An 18,934-nucleotide genomic window follows, 5' to 3' on the forward strand; every position below is an offset into this window, starting at 1 on the left:
TTATTTTTTTATTTTTATTTTTTTTAATTGCATTTTAGGTTTTGGGGTACATGTGAAGAACATGCAAGATTGTTGCATAGGTACACATGTGGCAGTATGATTTGCTGCCTTCCTCCCCTTCACCTATATCTGGCATTTCTCTCCTTGCTATCTCTCCCCAACTCCCCACCCCGTGCTGTCCCTCCCCTAGTTCCCCCCAACAGACCCCAGCGTGTGATGCTCCCCTCCCTGTGTCCATGTGTTCTCATTGTTCAACACCCACCTATGAGTGAGAACATGCGGTGTTTGATTTCCTGTTCTTGTGTCAGTTTGCTGAGAATGATGGTTTCCAGGTTCATCTATGTCCCTACAAAGGACACGAACTCATCGTTTTTGATGGCTGCATAGTATTCCATGGTGTATATGTGCTACATTTTCCCTGTCCAGTCTATCATCGATGGGCATTTGGGTTGGTTCCAGGTCTTTGCTATTGTAAACTGTGCTGCAATGAACATTCGTGTGCATGTGTCCTTATAGTAGAACGATTTATAATCCTTTGAATATATACCCAGTCATGGGATTGCTGGGTCAAATGGAATTTCTATTTCTAGGTCCTTGAGGAATCGCCACACTGTCTTCCACAATGATTGAACTAATTTACACTCCCACCAACAGTGTAAAAGTGTTCCTATTTCTCCACATCCTCTCCAGCATCTGTTGTCTCCAGATTTTTTAATGATCGCCATTCTAACTGATGTGAGATGGTGTCTCAATGTGGTTTTGATTTGCATTTCTCTAATGACCAGTGATGGTGAGCATTTTTTCATATGTTTGTTGGCCTCATGGATTAAAGACTTAAACATAAGACCTAACACCATAAAAACCCTAGAAGAAAATCTAGGCAAAACCATTCAGGACATAGGCGTAGGCAAGGACTTCATGACCAAAACACCAAAAGCATTGGCAACAAAAGCCAAAATAGACAAATGGGACCTAATCAAACTCCACAGCTTCTGCATGGCAAAAGAAACAGTCATTAGAGTGATTCGGCAACCAACAGAATGGGAAAAAATTTTTGCAGTTTACCCATCTGACAAAGGGCTGATATCCAGAATTTACAAAGAACTAAAACAGATTTACAAGAAAAAAGCAAACAAGCCCATTCAAAAGTGGGCGAAGGATGTGAACAGACACTTTACAAAATAAGCCTGGCTAATTTTTAAATTTTTTTTGTAGAGACAGGGCTTCGCATGTTGCCCAGGCTGGTCGCTAACTCTTGGGCTCAAGTGATTCACCCGCCTCAGCCTCTCAAAGTGCTGGGATTATAAGCATGAGCTACTGCACCTGACCTCTGAGGTAGATTTCTTATTTGCATGCTTTTGTTTTTTAATTTTTAAAATGTAACTGGCAGTACAGCTTTGTTGTTAAACATACAGACTCTGGAGTTGGATGGCCTGGGTTCAAATTGCAACTCTACTACATATTGTTTGTGTAATCTTGCAGGTTATTTCATTTCTCACTTGTAAAATGTGGATAATATTAGCAGGTATTTCTTGTAAGGAATAAATGAGATACCTACTGTAAAACACTTCTCATGGTGCATGGAATATGGATTTTTAATTGGTTCAATTTGGAGCAAGAACATACTCCTTTGATATGATAATGAGGACTGTCAAAAGAAAATAACAGAAAAGAAAATTTTACATTTATTTTCTAATATTATCTGGTAAGTAAAAGAATTTTCAGAAAGCTAATTTTATTTTATTTTTTACTTTTTATTTTTGAAACAGAGTCTCACTCTGTTGTCCAGGCTGGAGTGTAGTGGTGCAATCTCAGCTCACTGCAACTTCCACCTCCCAGGTTCAAGTGATTCTTGTCTCAGTCTCCTGAGTAGCTGGGACTACAAGCATGTGCCACCACACCTGGCTAATTTTTGTATTTTTTTTTTTAGTAGAGGCGGGGTTTTGCTATGTTTGTTGGGCTGGTCTCAAACTCCTGACCTCAGGTGATCCACCTGCCCCGGCCTCCCAAAGTGCTGGGATTATAGGCATGAGCCACTGTGTCCGGCTGAAGCTCATTTTAAAAATTTGATTTTTATTACTTTTACATAAAGCATAAATTGTGTCAACAGTTATTCTGATAGATCACTTGAAAAATGTAACTTGTACTTTGTCTTAGTCTTTTTTTTTTGAGACGGAGTCTTGCTCTGTCACCAGGCTGGAGTGCAGTGGCACAATCTTGGCTCACTGCAACCTCCGTCTCCTGGGTTCAAGCGATTCTTCTGCCTCAGCCTCCCTACTAGCTGGGACCACAGGTGCATGCCACAATGCCTGGCTAATTTTTGTATTTTTTTTTTTCAGTAGAGACGGGGTTTCACCATGTTGGCCATGATGGTCTCAATCTCTTGACCTCGTGATCTGCCCACCTCGGCCTCCCAAAGTGCCAGCATTACAGGCATGAGCCACCGTGCCTGGCCTGTCTTAGTCTTATTTGTTATGCTATAACAGAATATCACAGACTGGAAAATTTACAAAGAACAGAAATTTACTTTCTTACACTTCTAGAGGCTAGGAAATCAAGATCAAGAGGCCAGCATCTGGTGAGGACCTTCTTGTTATATCCTCACATGATGAAAGGTGGAAGGGCAAGAGAGCAAGAGGGGACCAAACTCACCCTTTTAAAACAGCATTAATCCCACCCATGAGGGTGGAGCACTTATGGCCTAATCATCTCCCCAGAATCCCACCTCCCAACACCACCACAATGGCAACCAAATTTCAACATCAGTTTTGGAGGTGAAAAAAGCATTCAAACCATAGCATACCTTCTGTGCAAATTCTGTACAATATTTACAATGGGCATTTTATTCATTTGGATTAAATGGGTGATACAGTTTGGCCATTTGTCCTCTCCAAATCTGATGTTGAAATTTGATTTTCAGTGTTGGAAATGGGGCCTGGTGGGAGGTGTTTGGATCATAGGGGTGGATCCCTCATGAATGGCTTGGTGTTGTCTTATCAATAATGAGTAAGTTCTCACTTTATTAGTTCATGTAAGAGAGCTGATTGTTTAAAAGAGTGTGGGCACCCCTCCTATCTCTCTGTTGCTTCTTCTCTTGCCATGTGACACACCTGCTCCCCCTTCACCTTCCGCCACGAGTGGAAGCTTCCTGAGGTTTTTAGTAGAAGCAGATGTCAATGCCATGCTTCTTGTATAGTGTGCAGCATTGTAAGCCAAATAAATCTCTATTCCTTATAAATTACTCAGCCTCAGGCATTCCTTTATAACAACACAAAATGGACTAAGACAATGGGTTTTAGTAAGAATTGCAAATGAGGTATCAGCTGTACTTGGTACTTAAAATTTTTTTTGCAGCATTGGTGCCTGAGGAGCGATGCCCAGGGAAATCATCACCCTACAGTTGGGCCAGTGTGGCAATCAGATTGGGTTCGAGTTCTGGAAACAGCTGTGTGCCGAGCATGGTATCAGCTTCGAGGGCATCATGGGAGAGTTCACCACTGAGGGCACTGACCACAAGGACGTCTTTGTCTACCAGGCAGACGATGAGCCCTACATCCGCCGGGCTGTACTGCTGGACCTGGAGCCCTGGGTGATCCACTCCATCCTCAACTCCCCACTATGCCAAGCTCTACAACCCAGAGAACATCTACCTGTCGAAGCATGGAGGAGGAGCTGGCAATAACTAGGCCAGCGGATTCTCCCAGGGACAGAAGATCCACGAGGACATTTTTGACATCATTGACTAGGAGGCAGATGGTAGTTACAGTCTAGAGGGCTTTGTGCTGTGTCACTCCATTGCTGGGGAGCAGGCTCTGGCCTGGGTGCCTACCTCTTAGAATGACTGAATGAAAGTTATCCTAAGAAGCTGGTGCAGACATACTCAATGTTTCCCAACCAGGACGAGATGAGCGATGTGGTGGTCCAGCCTTACATTTCACTCCTCACACTCAAGAGGCTGACGCAGAACACAGACTGTATTGTGGTGCTGGACAACACAGCCCTGAACTGGATTGCCACAGACCGCCTGCACATCCAGAATCCATCCTTCTCCCAGATCAACCAGCTGGTGTCCACCATTATGTCGGCCAGAAGCACCACCCTACACTACCCTGGCCACATGAACAGTGACCTCATCGGCCTTATCTCCTTGCTCATTCCCATTCCATGGCTTCACTTCCTCATGACCAGCTACACCCCACTCACTAAGGACCAGTCAGTGGCCAGCATGAGGAAGACCACGGTCCTGGATGTCATGAGGTGGCTGCTGCAGCCCAAGAACATGATGGTGTCCACAGGCCAAGACCACCAGACCAACCACTGCTCCATCGCCATCCTCAGCATCATCCAGGGACGGGTGGACCCCACCCAGGTCCACAAGAGCCTGCAGAGGATCCAGGAACAGAAGTTGGCCAACTTCATCTCGTGGGGCCCTGCCAGCATCCAGCTGGCCCTGTTGAGGAAGTCTCCCTACTGCCCTCAGCCATCAAGTCAGCGAGCTCATAATGGCCAACCACACCAGCATCTCCTTGCTCTTCAAGAGAACCTGTCACCAATATGACAAGCTGTGGAAGCAGGAGGCCTTCCTGGAGCAGTTCCACAAGGACTTTGATGAGATGGACACGTCCAGGGAGATTGTGCAGCAGCTCATTGATGACTGCCATGCAGCCACATGACCAGACTACATCTGCTGGGGTGCCCAGGAGCAGCGAGTCCCCCAGGACAAGGACCCTCATCTGCCTTAGTGGTTGGCCCAGGCCCTGCCTGACTGACCACCCCCTCAGAGTATAGATCAGGGACTTCACGCAACTCTTTCTGATACACATGCACTCTCTGTTGGCCTGTGAACACATTTACTTCTCCTCTTATGAGACTGTTTATATTTAATAAAGCACTGGATGTAAGTTAAAAAAATTTTCATCTACTTGTTTAGTTATCAGTGACATAATTAAAAATTGCTGAATTATTATTCACTCAGCTAAAAAACTGCCAAAGTTCAAATGTTGTGATACTGGCTCATAGCATATTGACAGGCCAAAGCAAATGATAAAAAAAAATTTTTAAATGTTTTCAGAGCTCAGCAAAATTTTGACCAAAGAAATTTTTCATGCAGGAAACATGATGTAAACATCTATTTTTTCTTACCCTTTCAGAAAATTTAATTGTCCACTATATAATAATACATAATTTCAACAAAATCTTCTGCATACAATTAGCTATAAAAAGAACTAACCACCAAAAGGCAATCACTTGTAGCAAAAGCATTTTATCTTTGTAGATGCCAAGAAAGGTTTCATTTCTTTTGAAAAATAGCTAAGATTATTTTCCAGCAAAATATAAACAGTCTCCTTAAATGATATAATGATCCAAGCTTATTATTTTCTCTTGCAGTGAGTCTTAAGCACAGATGCACATTAAAATCACTAGATGCAAGGCTGGAATTCTAAGGCTGGAGCATGGACATGTTTATGTTTACATTTACATACTTCCTAGACTTCAATAACTCTTCTATTTTGGGCCACATGGCAAACTGAATAATCTGAAAACCCTTCTGCTACAGAACACCTAGAAGTACTGGATAAAATAAGGGAAATATCCTTTTAAATGCATAGTTAAAATTGTAAGGGAAATAGTTTAGGGCCAAAATGAGAGCTGGAGTTACAATTCCACATTAATAAGCAGGTGCTGATACTTTGTTTTCCCTGGCAGTAGAAGAGAGTGCAGCAGCTCCTTGAATATCATTGTTTCATCCAACATCCTTTTACTATAATAACGTTGATGAGAGGAAAAAAGTGGATTCTAGGCTGGGTCACCATCTATGTGGAGTCTGCATGTCTTCCCCACGTCTCTATGGGTTTTCTCTGGGTACTTCCCACATCCCAAAGCTGTGCACGTGAAGTTTATTGGTGTGTTTAAAAGGTACCAATCTGAGTAAGTGTGATGTGTGTGAGTGGTCCTGTGATGGAGTGGCGTCCTGGCCAGGACTGGCTCCCACCTGGTGTGCTAAGCTGCTGGGACATGCTCCAGCCACTTACGACCTTGAATTGGAATCACTGGGTAAATGATTATCTTATTTATTTCTATTCATCTTTCTTAAATGTATGTATAGCTCACACATATTTCAGTGTTTCATATTAGAAGTGCTTTGATCCTTATTTAGAAGTTTGATGATGTTTTTGTGACCAGAAATATGCTGTAGGAACTTAACTGTTTTTCAGTTAGCCTATGGTAAAACTGATTTCAATATACTACATTGTTTTTGCTTAGAGACCTGGTTTTCAAGAATCTACGGATGATGTTAAGTGAGGACTTATTGAACCCTGATTTTTGTAATAAAGGAGCTTGGGTTTTAATAGTTTGGGGGGTCAGGAGACAAGGTTGCGGAAAGACAAGTTGGGGAATTGGAACTAAGAATCTTGTTTAGACTTGGGATCCTGGAAGGGCTACAGCTGAGTAGAAAGAAAAGTCATCCATCAGCTGACTTTTGATAGAAAACAAAGAAATTTGTCTGCCTTTGCCTGAGCTTTGAGTGAAAAAACCATGTCTCTATGAGAATTAATAATCACTGCCTTTTCTCAGGTGGGTTGCAGTCTGAATTTATATTACCTATGTGGTCTGGCAGTCCTGAGATATTAGTATTAAAAAATGGTTGAGATACTCCTGGATGTGATATTAGTATAAAAAATGGTCCCAGGCTGGGACATTTTTAGGGCTCCTGGCAAAACCAAATGCAGGACTTCTCTTGAGGGATACAATCAAGCCAGATGCAACTGAGGTTGTATGGGGACATGGGAGTGATGTTAAGCAGAGCACAGGGGCTCTTGGGGTGAAAATGACTGCCTGGCCTCAGGCAATCATTCCTGCCCTTGCAAACCCACCAAGCTGATGGAATCCCACCTGAAGAGGACAGATACCTCAAAAGAAAAAGAAGAAACTGGAAACCATGTACCAACTGTGGTAGAAATACTAACAAACAAACCAGGAATTTTAAATAAATATGAGAGAACTTCCTCTTCTGGTTAAGATGTAAAAAATTGCAAAAGGCTGCTATTCTCACCCTAGCAGGTGATTCTGAAGCAATGCCCCATTGAAAACTGCTACTTTGTTCCAGTAACCCGGATAGCAATAAATGCATATGGATAAATATACACAGGCTGAATTTGACAAGAATGGTGGTCCATGGTGATATTATTTATATGCTTGTGCTTACATTTTATTTAGTATGTATAATTTTATCTTGAAACTGCTTAGACAATTAAGGATTAGTTGGGGGAGATATAAAGGTGAATACAACACTGACAGAAGGATTTATTGCCTTGTGGTTCATTGGAAGACCATGGACGTTCAAATAGTTGTGAAATTTTCCCTAATCCCTTTTCTTAGAGGTATAACTCCAAAATAAAATTGGTGTGCCAGCAGTGTAATGATATAATCAACTTTGTAAAAAGAGCCAGCCAAATTTTAATTTAGCATTACTTTACTTGCTGATTTTTTTTTTTTTCTGGTTTATTTATTTATTTATTTTTTATTATTTTTTTTTTTTATTGCATTTTAGGTTTTGGGGTACATGTGAATAACATGCAAGGTTGTTGCACAGGTGCACACCTGGCAGTATGATTTGCTGCCTCCCTCCCCCTCACCTACATCTGGCATTTCTCCCCATGCTATCCCTCCCCAACTCCCCACCCCCCCACTGTCCCCCTCCCCCCCAACAGACCCCTGTGTATAGTGCTCCCCTCCCTGTGTCCATGTGTTCTCCCTGTTCAACACCCGCCTATGAGTGAGAACATGTGGTGTTTGATTTTGTGCTCTTGTGTCAGTTTGCTGAGAATGATGTTTTCCAGGTTCATCCATGTCCCTACGAAGGATGTGAACTCCTCCTTTTTAATGGCTGCATAATATTCCATGGTGTATATGTGCCACATTTTTCCTGTCCAGTCTATCATCGATGGGCATTTGGGCTGGTTCCAGGTCTTTGCTATTGTAAACTGTGCTGCAATGAACATTCGTGTGCATGTGTCCTTATAGTAGAACGATTTATAATCCTTTGGATATATGCCCAGTAATGGGATTGCTGGGTCAAATGGAATTTCTATTTCTAGGTCCTTGAGGAATCGCCACACTGTTTTCCACAGTGGTTGAACTAATTTACACTCCCACCAACAGTGTAAAAGTGTTCCTATTTCTCCACATCCTCTCCAGCATCTGTTGTCTCCAGATTTTTTAATGATCGCCATTCTAACTGGCGTGAGATGGTATCTCAATGTAGTTTTGATTTGCATTTCTCTAATGACCAGTGATGATGAGCATTTTTTCATATGTTTGTTGGCCTCATGTATGTCTTCTTTTGTAAAGTATCTGTTCATATCCTTCGCCCATTTTTGAATGGGCTTGTTTGTTTTTTTCTTGTAAATCTTTTTCAGTTCATTGTAAATTCTGGATATCAGCCCTTTGTCAGATGGGTAGGCTGCAAAAATTTTTTCCCATTCTGTTGGTTGCCGATTCACTCTATTGACTGTTTCTTTTGCCGTGCAAAAGCTGTGGAGTTTGATTAGGTCCCATTTGTCTATTTTGGCTTTTGTTGCCAATGCTTTTGGTGTTTTGGTCATAAAGTCCTTGCCTACGCCTATGTCCTGAATGGTTTTGCCTAGGTTTCCTTCTAGTGTTTTTATGGTGTTACGTCTTATGTTTAAGTCTTTAATCCATCTGGAGTCAATTTTAGTGTAAGGTGTCAGGAAGGGGTCCAGTTTCTGCTTTCTGCATATGGCTAGCCAGTTTTCCCAACACCACTTATTGAACATGGAATCCTTTCCCCATTGATTGTTTTTTTCAGGTTTGTCAAAGATCAGGTGGTTGTAGATATGTTGTGTTGCCTCCGACGTCTCTGTTCTGTTCCATTGGTCTATATCTCTGTTTTGGTACCAGTACCATGCTGTTTTGATTACTGTAGCCTTGTAGTAGAGTTTGAAGTCCGGTAGTGTGATGCCTCCTGCTTTGTTCTTTTTGCTTAGAATTGACTTGGCTATGCGGACTCTCTTTTGGTTCCATATGAAGTTTAAGGTGGTTTTTTCCAGTTCTGTGAGGAAGGTCATTGGTAGCTTGATGGGGATAGCGTTGAATCTGTAAATTACTTTGGGCAGTATGGCCATTTTCACGATATTAATTCTTCCTAACCATGAACATGGAATGTTTCTCCATCTGTTTGTGTCCTCTCTTATTTCGTTGAGCAGTGATTTGTAGTTCTCCTTGAAGAGGTCCTTTACGTTCCTTGTTAGTTGTATTCCTAGGTATTTTATTCTCTTTGTAGCAATTGTGAATGGCAGTTCGTTCTTGATTTGGCTCTCTTTAAGTCTGTTATTGGTGTATAGGAATGCTTGTGATTTTTGCACATTGATTTTGTATCCTGAGACTTTGCTGAAGTTGCTTATCAGTTTCAGGAGATTTTGGGCTGAGGTGATAGGGTCTTCTAGATATACAATCATGTCGTCTGCAAATAGAGACAATTTGACTTCCTCCTTTCCTAATTGAATACCCTTTATTTCTTTTTCTTGCCTGATTGCTCTGGCTAGAACTTCCAGTACTATATTGAATAGGAGTGGTGAGAGAGGGCATCCTTGTCTAGTGCCAGATTTCAAAGGGAATGCTTCCAGTTTTTGCCCATTCAGTATGATATTGGCTGTTGGTTTGTCATAAATAGCTTTTATTATTTTGAGATACGTTCCGTCGATACCTAGTTTATTGAGGGTTTTTAGCATAAAGGGCTGTTGAATTTTGTCGAAGGCCTTCTCTGCATCAATTGAGATAATCATGTGGTTTTTGTCTTTGGTTCTGTTTATATGGTGAATTACATTTATAGACTTGCGTATATTGAACCAGCCTTGCATCCCCGGGATGAATCCTACTTGATCATGGTGGATAAGCTTTTTGATGTGCTGTTGTAATCGGCTTGCCAGTATTTTATTGAAGATTTTTGCATCTATGTTCATCATGGATATTGGCCTGTAGTTTTCTTTTCTTGTTGAGTCTCTGCCGGGTTTTGGTATTAGGATGATGTTGGTCTCATAAAATGATTTGGGAAGGATTCCCTCTTTTTGGATTATTTGGAATAGTTTCAGTAGGAATGGTACCAGTTCCTCTTTGTATGTCTGGTAGAATTCGGCTGTGAGACCATCTGGGCCTGGGCTTTTTTTGGGTGGTAGGCTCTTAATTGCTGCCTCGACTTCAGACCTTGTTATTGGTCTATTCAGGGTTTCGACTTCTTCCTGGTTTAGGCATGGCAGGAGACTACTGTCCAGGAATTTATCCATTTCTTCCAGGTTTTCTAATTTATGTGCATAGAGTTGTTTGTAATAATCTCTGATGATGGTTTGAATTTCTGTGGCATCTGTGGTGATATCCCCTTTATCATTTTTTATTGCATCTATTTGGTTATTCTCTCTTTTCTTTTTTATTAGTTTGGCTAGTGGTCTGTCTATTTTGTTGATCTTTTCAAAAAACCAGCTCCTGGATTTATTGATTTTTTGTAGGGTTTTTCGTGTCTCTATCTCCTTTATTTCTGCTTTGATCTTAGTTATTTCTTGTCTTCTGCTAGGTTTTGAGTTTTTTTGATCTTGCTCCTCTAGCTCTTTCAATTTTGATGATAGGGTGTCAATTTTAGTTCTCTCCTTTCTTCTCATGTGGGCACTTATTGCTATATATTTTCCTCTAGAGACTGCTTTAAATGTGTCCCAGAGATTCTGGTATGTGGTGTCTTCATTCTCATTGGTTTCGAAGAACATCTTTATTTCTGCCTTCATTTCAGTGTTTATCCAGTCAACATTCAGGAGAAAGTTGTTCAATTTCCATGAGGATGTGCGGTTCTGGGTTGGCTTCTGAATTCTGAGTTCTAACTTGATTGCACTGTGGTCTGAGAGACTGTTTGTTATGGTTTCTGTTCTTTTGCATTTGCTGAGGAGTGATTTACTTCCAATTATGTAGTCAATTTTAGAGTAGGTGTGATGTGGTGCTGAGAAGAATGTATATTCTCTGGATTTGGGCTGGAGAGTTCTGTAAATATCTATTAGGTTTGCTTGTTCCAGGTCTGAGTTCAAGTCCTGGATATCCTTATTAATTTTCTGTCTCGTTGATCTGTCTAATATTGACAATGGTGTGTTGAAGTCTCCCAGTATTAATGTGTGGGAGTCTATGTCTCTTTGTAAGTCTTTAAGAACTTGCCTTATGTATCTGGGTGCTCCTGTATTAGGTGCATATATATTTAGGATCGTTAGCTCTTCTTGTTGTATTGATCCTTTTACCATTATATAATGTCCTTCTTTGTCTCTTTTGATCTTTGTTGCTTTAAAGTCTATTTTATCAGAGATGAGAATTGCAACTCCTGCTTTTTTTTGCTCTCCATTTGCTTGGTAAATCTTCCTCCATCCCTTTATTTTGAGCCTTTGTGTATCCTTGCATGTGAGGTGGGTTTCCTGGATACAGCACACTGATGGGTTTTGGCTTTTTATCCAATTTGCCAGTCTGTGTCTTTTGATTGGGGCATTTAGTCCATTTACATTTAGGGTTAATATTGTTATGTGTGAGTTTGGTCCTGTAATTTTGATGCTAGCTGGCTGTTTTGCCCATTGGTTGATGGAGATTCTTCATTGTGTTGCTGCTCTTTACCATTTCGTGCGTTTTTGGAGTGGCTGGTGCTGGTTGTTTTTTTCTATGTGTAGTGTCTCCTTCAGGAGCTCTTGTAAAGCTGGTCTGGTGGTGATGAAATCTGTGAGTACTTGCTTGTTCACAAAGGATTTTATTTTTCCTTCACTTATGAAGCTTAGTTTGGCTGGATATGAAATTCTGGGTTGAAAGTTCTTTTCTTTAAGGATGTTGAATATCGGCCCCCACTCTCTTCTGGCCTGTAGGGTTTCTGCTGAGAGATCTGCTGTGAGTCTGATGGGTTTCCCTTTGTGGGTAACCCGACCTTTCTCTCTGGCTGCCCTTAGTATTTTCTCCTTCATTTCAACCCTGGTGAATCTGATGATTATGTGCCTTGGGGTTGCTCTTCTAGAGGAATATCTTTGTGGTGTTCTCTGTATTTCCTGGACTTGAATATTGGCCTGCCTTGCTAGGTTGGGGAAGTTTTCCTGGATAATATCCTGAAGAGTATTTTCCAGCTTGGATGCATTCTCTTCGTCACATTCAGGTACACCTATCAAACGTAGATTAGGTCTTTTCACGTAGTCCCATATTTCTTGTTGACTCTGTTCATTCCTTTTTACCTTGTTTTCTCTAATCTTCCCTTCTCGTTTTATTTCATTGAGTTGATCTTCAACTTCTGATATCCTTTCTTCTGCTTGGTCAATTCTGCTGTCGAAACTTGTACATGCTTCGCGAAGTTCTCGTGTTGTGTTTTTCAGCTCCATCAATTCATTCATATTCCTCTCTAAGTTGTCCATTCTCGTTAGCATTTCATCAAGTCTTTTTTCAAGGTTCTTAGTTTCTTTGCATTGGGTTAGAACATGTTCTTTTAGCTCACAGAAGTTTCTTATTATCCATTTTCTGAAAGCTGATTCTGTCATTTCATCACACTCATTCTCCGTCCAGTCTTGTTCCCGTGCTGGTGAGGAGTTATGCTGCCTTGTAGGGGGAGAGGTGTTCTGGTTTTGGGTGTTTTCATCCTTTTTGCGCTGGTTTCTTCCCATCTTTGTGGATTTATCCGCCTATTGACTTTGTAGTTGCTCTCTTTCTGATTTTGGTAATTTTAAGTCTGCAGCAGCTGAACTCATAAACCCCCTTTTCTTCTCCCCAGGTGTTCTGGCCCAGGGGTTTAGCACTTTATGTTTTTCAGCTGTGTTGCTACCGTTTTCCCTGCCCACAAGGTGTCAGTCTAGTCACACTCAGCCTGCAGAGGCTTCGCTGAGCTGCTGTGGGCTCCGCCCAGCTTCCGTGTGAGCTTCCCTGCAGTCCTGTGGGTGTAGTTAGAACTGCTTCCGCTATGCTGGCCCGCCCCTGTAGTGACGGAGTCTCTGTAGTGGCGGGTTGTCTTGGTTACGGAAAATTGCCCCGGGAACTGCAGGGTGTTTCCCGATGGAGGACGCCCCTCCCCCACAGAGCTGGACCGTCCCGGGTTCAGCCGTGTTTCCAGAGGGGCCCTCTTTGTCCTGTAATCTCTTGGCTTTCCTCCTTGCCACAGTTCCCCTTGCTGGCCCAGAGGGGACACAGTCTCGTTCACTTTGTTCAAGGAGCCGCTGCTCCCCGCCCCCCGTGCAGGCCGAGCGGCTGCTCCGGTCCAACCAGCGGCGCTGGGAGTGCGGGGAGCTTCTCCGCGCAATTAAAATCCGCTGCCCTGTGTGCCGCTGCGTCAGCCGAAGCAGCGGCTCTGAGATTCGTGGCACTCCCTTGCCCGGGGGTCTCCTGGCTTGGCTCCCTGCTTCAGCTCCCCTTTCTGGCTCAGAGGGAACTCTGTCTCTCTCGCTCTGCGCAAGAAGCCACTGCCCCCCGCTCCAGGGCGTAGGCTGAGCGGCCACTCCGCTCAAACCAGCGGCGCTGGAGACCCGTGGGGCTTTTCCTCCTGTGAATCTCCTGGTCTGTGGGCAGTAAAAGTCCGTCTGGAAATGCGGCGTCCACTCACCCTCTGCGCCTTCTCTCGGAGCTGCAATCCCGACTTCCTCTTAAGTGGCCATCTTGGATCGATCACTTGCTGATTTTTTTTACAAATTGCATTGCCTAACCAGCCCTTCTGTACTGAAACATTCCACATGCAAAGATACCATGGCCTTGATGCAGGCAATTACCTACAGAGGCTTCTTGAAAACCCTAGTGTTAGTCAGAAACAAGTATTGGCCAACAGCAAAGCCCTAGAAAAAAGTAGAGTGAGCCAAGTAAACATGGGTAGTGCCTTTCTACACACTGTCCTGGGGAGATGGTCCCCTTGAATCTTGATAAATATCCAAAATATCTGACACTTCAAACCCTGCAATTATGTCAGGATAATAAACCTGACTCCATTTTAACAGTCAAGTCCTCTTTCTTTGCTCTAAGCCCATAAACCTCAAACTGCCTTCAGATCGGCATCCCCTATAGCATGTCTAAAGGAAAAAAAATGTACTGGTTAAACAGGTAAGCATAAAATGTCTGCATGATAGTTATATTTTGCAATAAAAAATTAATTATGAAGCATATTGGTGTGTTTTAGTCCCTCGTGAGTTAGTGTGAATCAGGCTCTCTGAAATAAAGCTCATAGATTTTGGCAACTGAGAGCCAGACTTAGAACAGGATAAATTTATTAAGGTAAACTCTATAAGGGTAGTAGCATCCTGCTAGCCCTTCTTGGCTGTGTGCCTTCCTTCCCACATCTACAGTGCATATGGGAAATGTTCTGTATTAGTTCATGCTCACATTGCTATAAAGAAATACCTGAGAGCGGGTAATTTTTAAAGAAAAGATGTTAACTTGGAACCAACCCAAATGCCCATCAATGATAGACTGGATAAAGAAAATGTGGCACATATACACCATGGAATACTATGCAGCCATAAAAAAGGATGAGTTCATGTCCTTTGCAGGGACATGATGAAGCTGGAAACCATCATTGGCAGCAAACTAACATAGGAACAGAAAACCAAACACTGCATGTTCTCACTCATAAGTGGGAGTTGAACAATAAGAACACATGAACACAGGGAGGGGAACATCACACACTAGGGCCTGTGGAAGGGTGGAAGGGGAGGGAGAGCATTGGGACAAATATCTAATGCATACGGTGCTTAAAACCTAGATGACGGGTTGATGGGTGCAGCAAACCACCATGGCACGTGTATACCTATGTAACAAACCTGCATGTTCTGCACATGTATCCCAGAACTTAAAGTAAAAAATAAAAAATAAAAAATAATAAAAATAAAAAATAAATATAAATAAAAGAAAAGATGTTTAATTGGCTCATGGTTCTGCAGGCTATACAGGAAGCATAGTGGCTTCTGCTTCTGGGAAGGCCTCAGGAAGCTTCCAGTCATGGTAGAAGGCAAAGGGGGAGCCAGCTCCTTATGTGGCAGGAGCAGGAGCAAGAGACAGTAAGCGGGGAGGTGCCACATACTTTTAAATGACCAAATCTCATGAGAACTCACTATTGTGAGGACAGTACTAAGGGGGGTGGTGCTAAACCATTCATGAGAAGCCCACATCTGTGATCTGGTCCCACCAGGCCCCACCTCCAATATTGGGGATTACAATTGAACCTGAGATTTGGGTGGGACACAGATCCAAACCATTTCATAGTCTAATCCTCACTGATGTAGAATTTAAAACCCAAAGAAGCACAATGAGGAAGCTTTTGCTTATAGTATGGTTTCCAAACCTAGCATTCTATCAAAACTGCCCTTGAAAGTCGGTAGCAGCCAGGTGTGGTGTCATGCGCATTTAGTCCCAGCTATTCTAGATGCCAAGGCAGGAGGATCTCTTGAGCCCAGGAGTTCGAGGCCAGCCTGGACAATATAGTGAGACTCTGTCTCTTAAAAAAAATTTAAAAAATAAATAAAAGCCAGGAACAACCTCCTAGTGGCCCAATGCAGTATCTTCTCAGGCTCCATCCTACACTCTCTTTGGTATGTGAAACTATGGATCGTCTCAGTTCAATGTCCTATCTGAGGTGGTTCAGACCAGAACAAGACAGAATGGTGAATCTGAGCTGAAAATCAGAAAACTAAGCACAAAACCAAAATATTTATCAGATAACTACTGGGTGTTACACATTTTCTCTTAGGCAACTAGGATGTATCTGAATAAAACAAAGACCCCTGCCCACATAAGTGAATATAAATGTCTCCAGGAACATTAATAAAGGATCATGTTCTCCTTTACATCCCTCTAGGCTTGATTCTCACTTTTATTATGGTATATTATAATACTCAACATATTATTGTAATTATTTATTTACGTGTCTGTCTCTCTTTCTTGAACTGTGGGCTTTTGGATGGTAGGGATGCCATGTCTTAGTATTCTAATACATGGCAGGCATTCAATAAATGCCAGTAGAATGAATATATGAATGAATAAATGAAGCTGGACTGCTAAAGGAGTTGTTGAGCTCTAATGACTTGGAGACATTGTGCTTACATTGGTCTTAGAGGAAAATAGGTTTTATATTAAAAAGAAAAAAATCCACAAAAATGAACACTGCACTAACGGAATACTAAACAGGAATCAGTGCTTCTTTCCATCCCCTACCACTGACACCCTAGGCAAGGCTATCATTCTCTCTCTCTGGATTAACAAAGCCTTCTCCCAATTGGTCTCTGCAACTCCTCCAGTGGGCCTTCTCTTCTTTAGTCTGTTCTCTATAATGGAGCCAGGGAGCATTTTGAAATACAACTATGGCCGTGTCACCCACCTCTTGAAAATTTTGCCATGGTTTTATATTTTAGTCAATTTCTGTCATATAACATCCCCAAATCTCAGTGGTTTACACAAATACTCATTTTTGTGTTTTCAGGTGTGTAGGTTGGTGGCCGTTTGGCTCACTAAGGCTAGGTTCAGTTAGACTGGACTCCAGGCAGAAGGGGCAGCAGCTAACCTAAAGCATATGCTAGGTATAGAAAATTGCAGGGGTATGAAAAGGTAAGCCAGACCATGCAGGCGCATTCATAGCTTTTGCCAGCCTTCTCTGAATGTTAACATTTCATTGGACAAAGTGAGTCTGTGTTAGGCCATTCTTGTGTTGCTGTAATGAAATACCTGAGACTGGGTAATTTATAAAGAAAAGAGGTTTAATTGGCTCACACTTTTGCAGGCTAGACAGGAGGCATAGCACCAGCATCTGCTTCTGGGGAGGCCTCCAGAAGCTTACAATCATGGTGGAAGGTGAATGGGGAGCAGGCATGTTATATGGCGAAAGCAGGAGCAAGAGAAGGGAGGGAGGTGCTACACTTTTAAACAACCAAATCTCATGAGAACTCACTATCTCTAGAACAGCACCAGGACATAAGGGATCCTCCCCCATGACCCAAACACCTCCTATCAGGCCCCACCTCCAACACTGGGGATTACATTTCAACATGAGATATGGGCAGGGACAAATATCCAAACAATATCAGAGTCACATTGCTAAACCCAAAGTCAAGGGGTAGAGAAATACACAGACCACCATGAAGCCATGGCAAAGGCAAAGAATGACAGCTCTGTAACATGAAGGGAGTGAAGAATTGGGCACAATAATTCAGTCAACCCCACTTTTCCTTGATCTTAGAGCCAAGTCCAAAACACTTCACAATCTACTTTTTTCTTGTTTTTCCATTTTCTTCCCTTGAAACTTCTCCTTTTCTCTATATTCTCTTAACTCCATTCTTGTTGTCGTCTTTCAGTGCCCATGATGGAGCATGCTGTCTCTCACTTTCAAGCCTTTATACATACCCATTCGTTTCTCATCTTCCCCACCCCTCTATTCCCACTTCCACTCACCCTCGGGTGTCTACCCTTCCTGGTCAGCAGTATGAATATTAACTCTGGTAGGAATGAGTTGTTCCTTGTCTGCATTGCCAAAGCTCTAGCACTTGATTTTATAATATCAGAGCCTTTATTACAAGCATTGTTTTTTCTTATTTCATTGACTGTTTCTCCTGCTAGACTAAGACTTTCCTGAGGTTGGGACAGTGACTCTATTTTGCCATCCTGTCCCCAGCAGCTAATATAGTGTCTGGCATATAAGTACTCATTTTGTTTTTATTTAATGAATGTATACATGAGTGAGAACAAACAACTGAGAATACAGTTTGGTTTCAGGATCTGCTTAAAGGAATTTATTTTAAGAAGTCCAATGTATTGTCATGTCCTTGAGACTTATGGCAATGAAATATGTGCACAGCCTTTGCATTTTTCAAAGTCCTTTTTGCTCTCTGCTGTTTATTACACAAAATCTCCCCTTTGTTAGAATTTTGTCATTCACACACTACATTGCAGGACTGCCTACAGGTGACCCTAGTGGTTTGAAGAGAGACTGTGTCCTGTGGCTATGATAAAAAAGACAGAACTGGGCTGATAATGTTTGCAACAATTCAAAGGATGCAGCCTGAATAATGATCAGCTCTTATGGCTGTTTCAATGCCAAAGGACAAAGGCATCTCCTCCAGGATAGAGTGGTAGGATCTGCCCTTGTAAGATACAGTGCTCCAAGTTATTTGTTTATAACCAGAAGACTAATTCTTAATCGATGTATTTCTGAGCAAAGAGATCCAGATGTTATATGCTAATTTTTGTTTTTAGTGTGTGTCAGTTTATGCAATACTGGCTTGAGGGCTTGGAGACTCAAGCAGTCACACCTGACTAGCTGCTCTGCATGAAAATATGAGCAATAATGTTTTGTCTCTGAAATTTGAGGAAGAAAATCTCATTAAAGACAGAAGCCATTTCTAGTCCCCAATAAAAGGCAGATAAGAAGCCTGATTAAGGATTTGAAAGTGATTGGCTGGTGGGTGGTGTGGAGTGGGAGGGCAAGGGGATGTAGGGAGAATGAAAAGTAATGGAAGAGACCCAAATCTTCCAGGGTCCCAGCATACGGACTTGTTTACTTCAAGAGGTAATTGCCAGCTGAGGCCGGTGTTTTTGCAGCTCATTTTGAATTTTGATGATAGAGAAATTATTCCTTTTTTTGATGATGAGAAATCTGACCCAAGTTACATAGGCTTAGAAATGTCTATGCTAGTAATTTGCTAGCTTTAAGGATATAAGATTTCACAATTAGATTCTCAATTAAGAAAAGCCATATTGCTTTATTTAGAAAATTAGTCTTTTATTAGTCAAAATGGATTTGCTTCTGAGGCCTAAACTATTTGGACTCATTTCAGGCAAATATTTTTAGGAGTCGGGTTCTTAAATTGAAAGAGAAACATAGTCAAAATAATAATATATTTAATGAACTGCACGAATGCTCTAGAAAATCCCATCCTGGCCAAACATTAGAACAGAA

The 18,934-nt window shown here is 41.9% G+C and overlaps 1 pseudogene; it reads left to right on the forward strand.

Moving 5' to 3' along the window:
• Positions 1–3,346: 3,346 nt before the first annotated feature.
• Positions 3,347–4,742, forward strand: LOC105705456 (tubulin gamma-1 chain-like; annotated as a pseudogene).
• The last annotated feature ends 14,192 nt before the right edge of the window (positions 4,743–18,934 follow it).

The sequence above is a fragment of the Aotus nancymaae genome, unplaced genomic scaffold (genome assembly GCF_030222135.1).
Source record: "Aotus nancymaae isolate 86718 unplaced genomic scaffold, 86718_ANA_hifiasm-v0.15.2.pri h1tg000058l, whole genome shotgun sequence".
In the NCBI taxonomy this organism is placed as follows: domain Eukaryota; kingdom Metazoa; phylum Chordata; class Mammalia; order Primates; family Aotidae; genus Aotus; species Aotus nancymaae.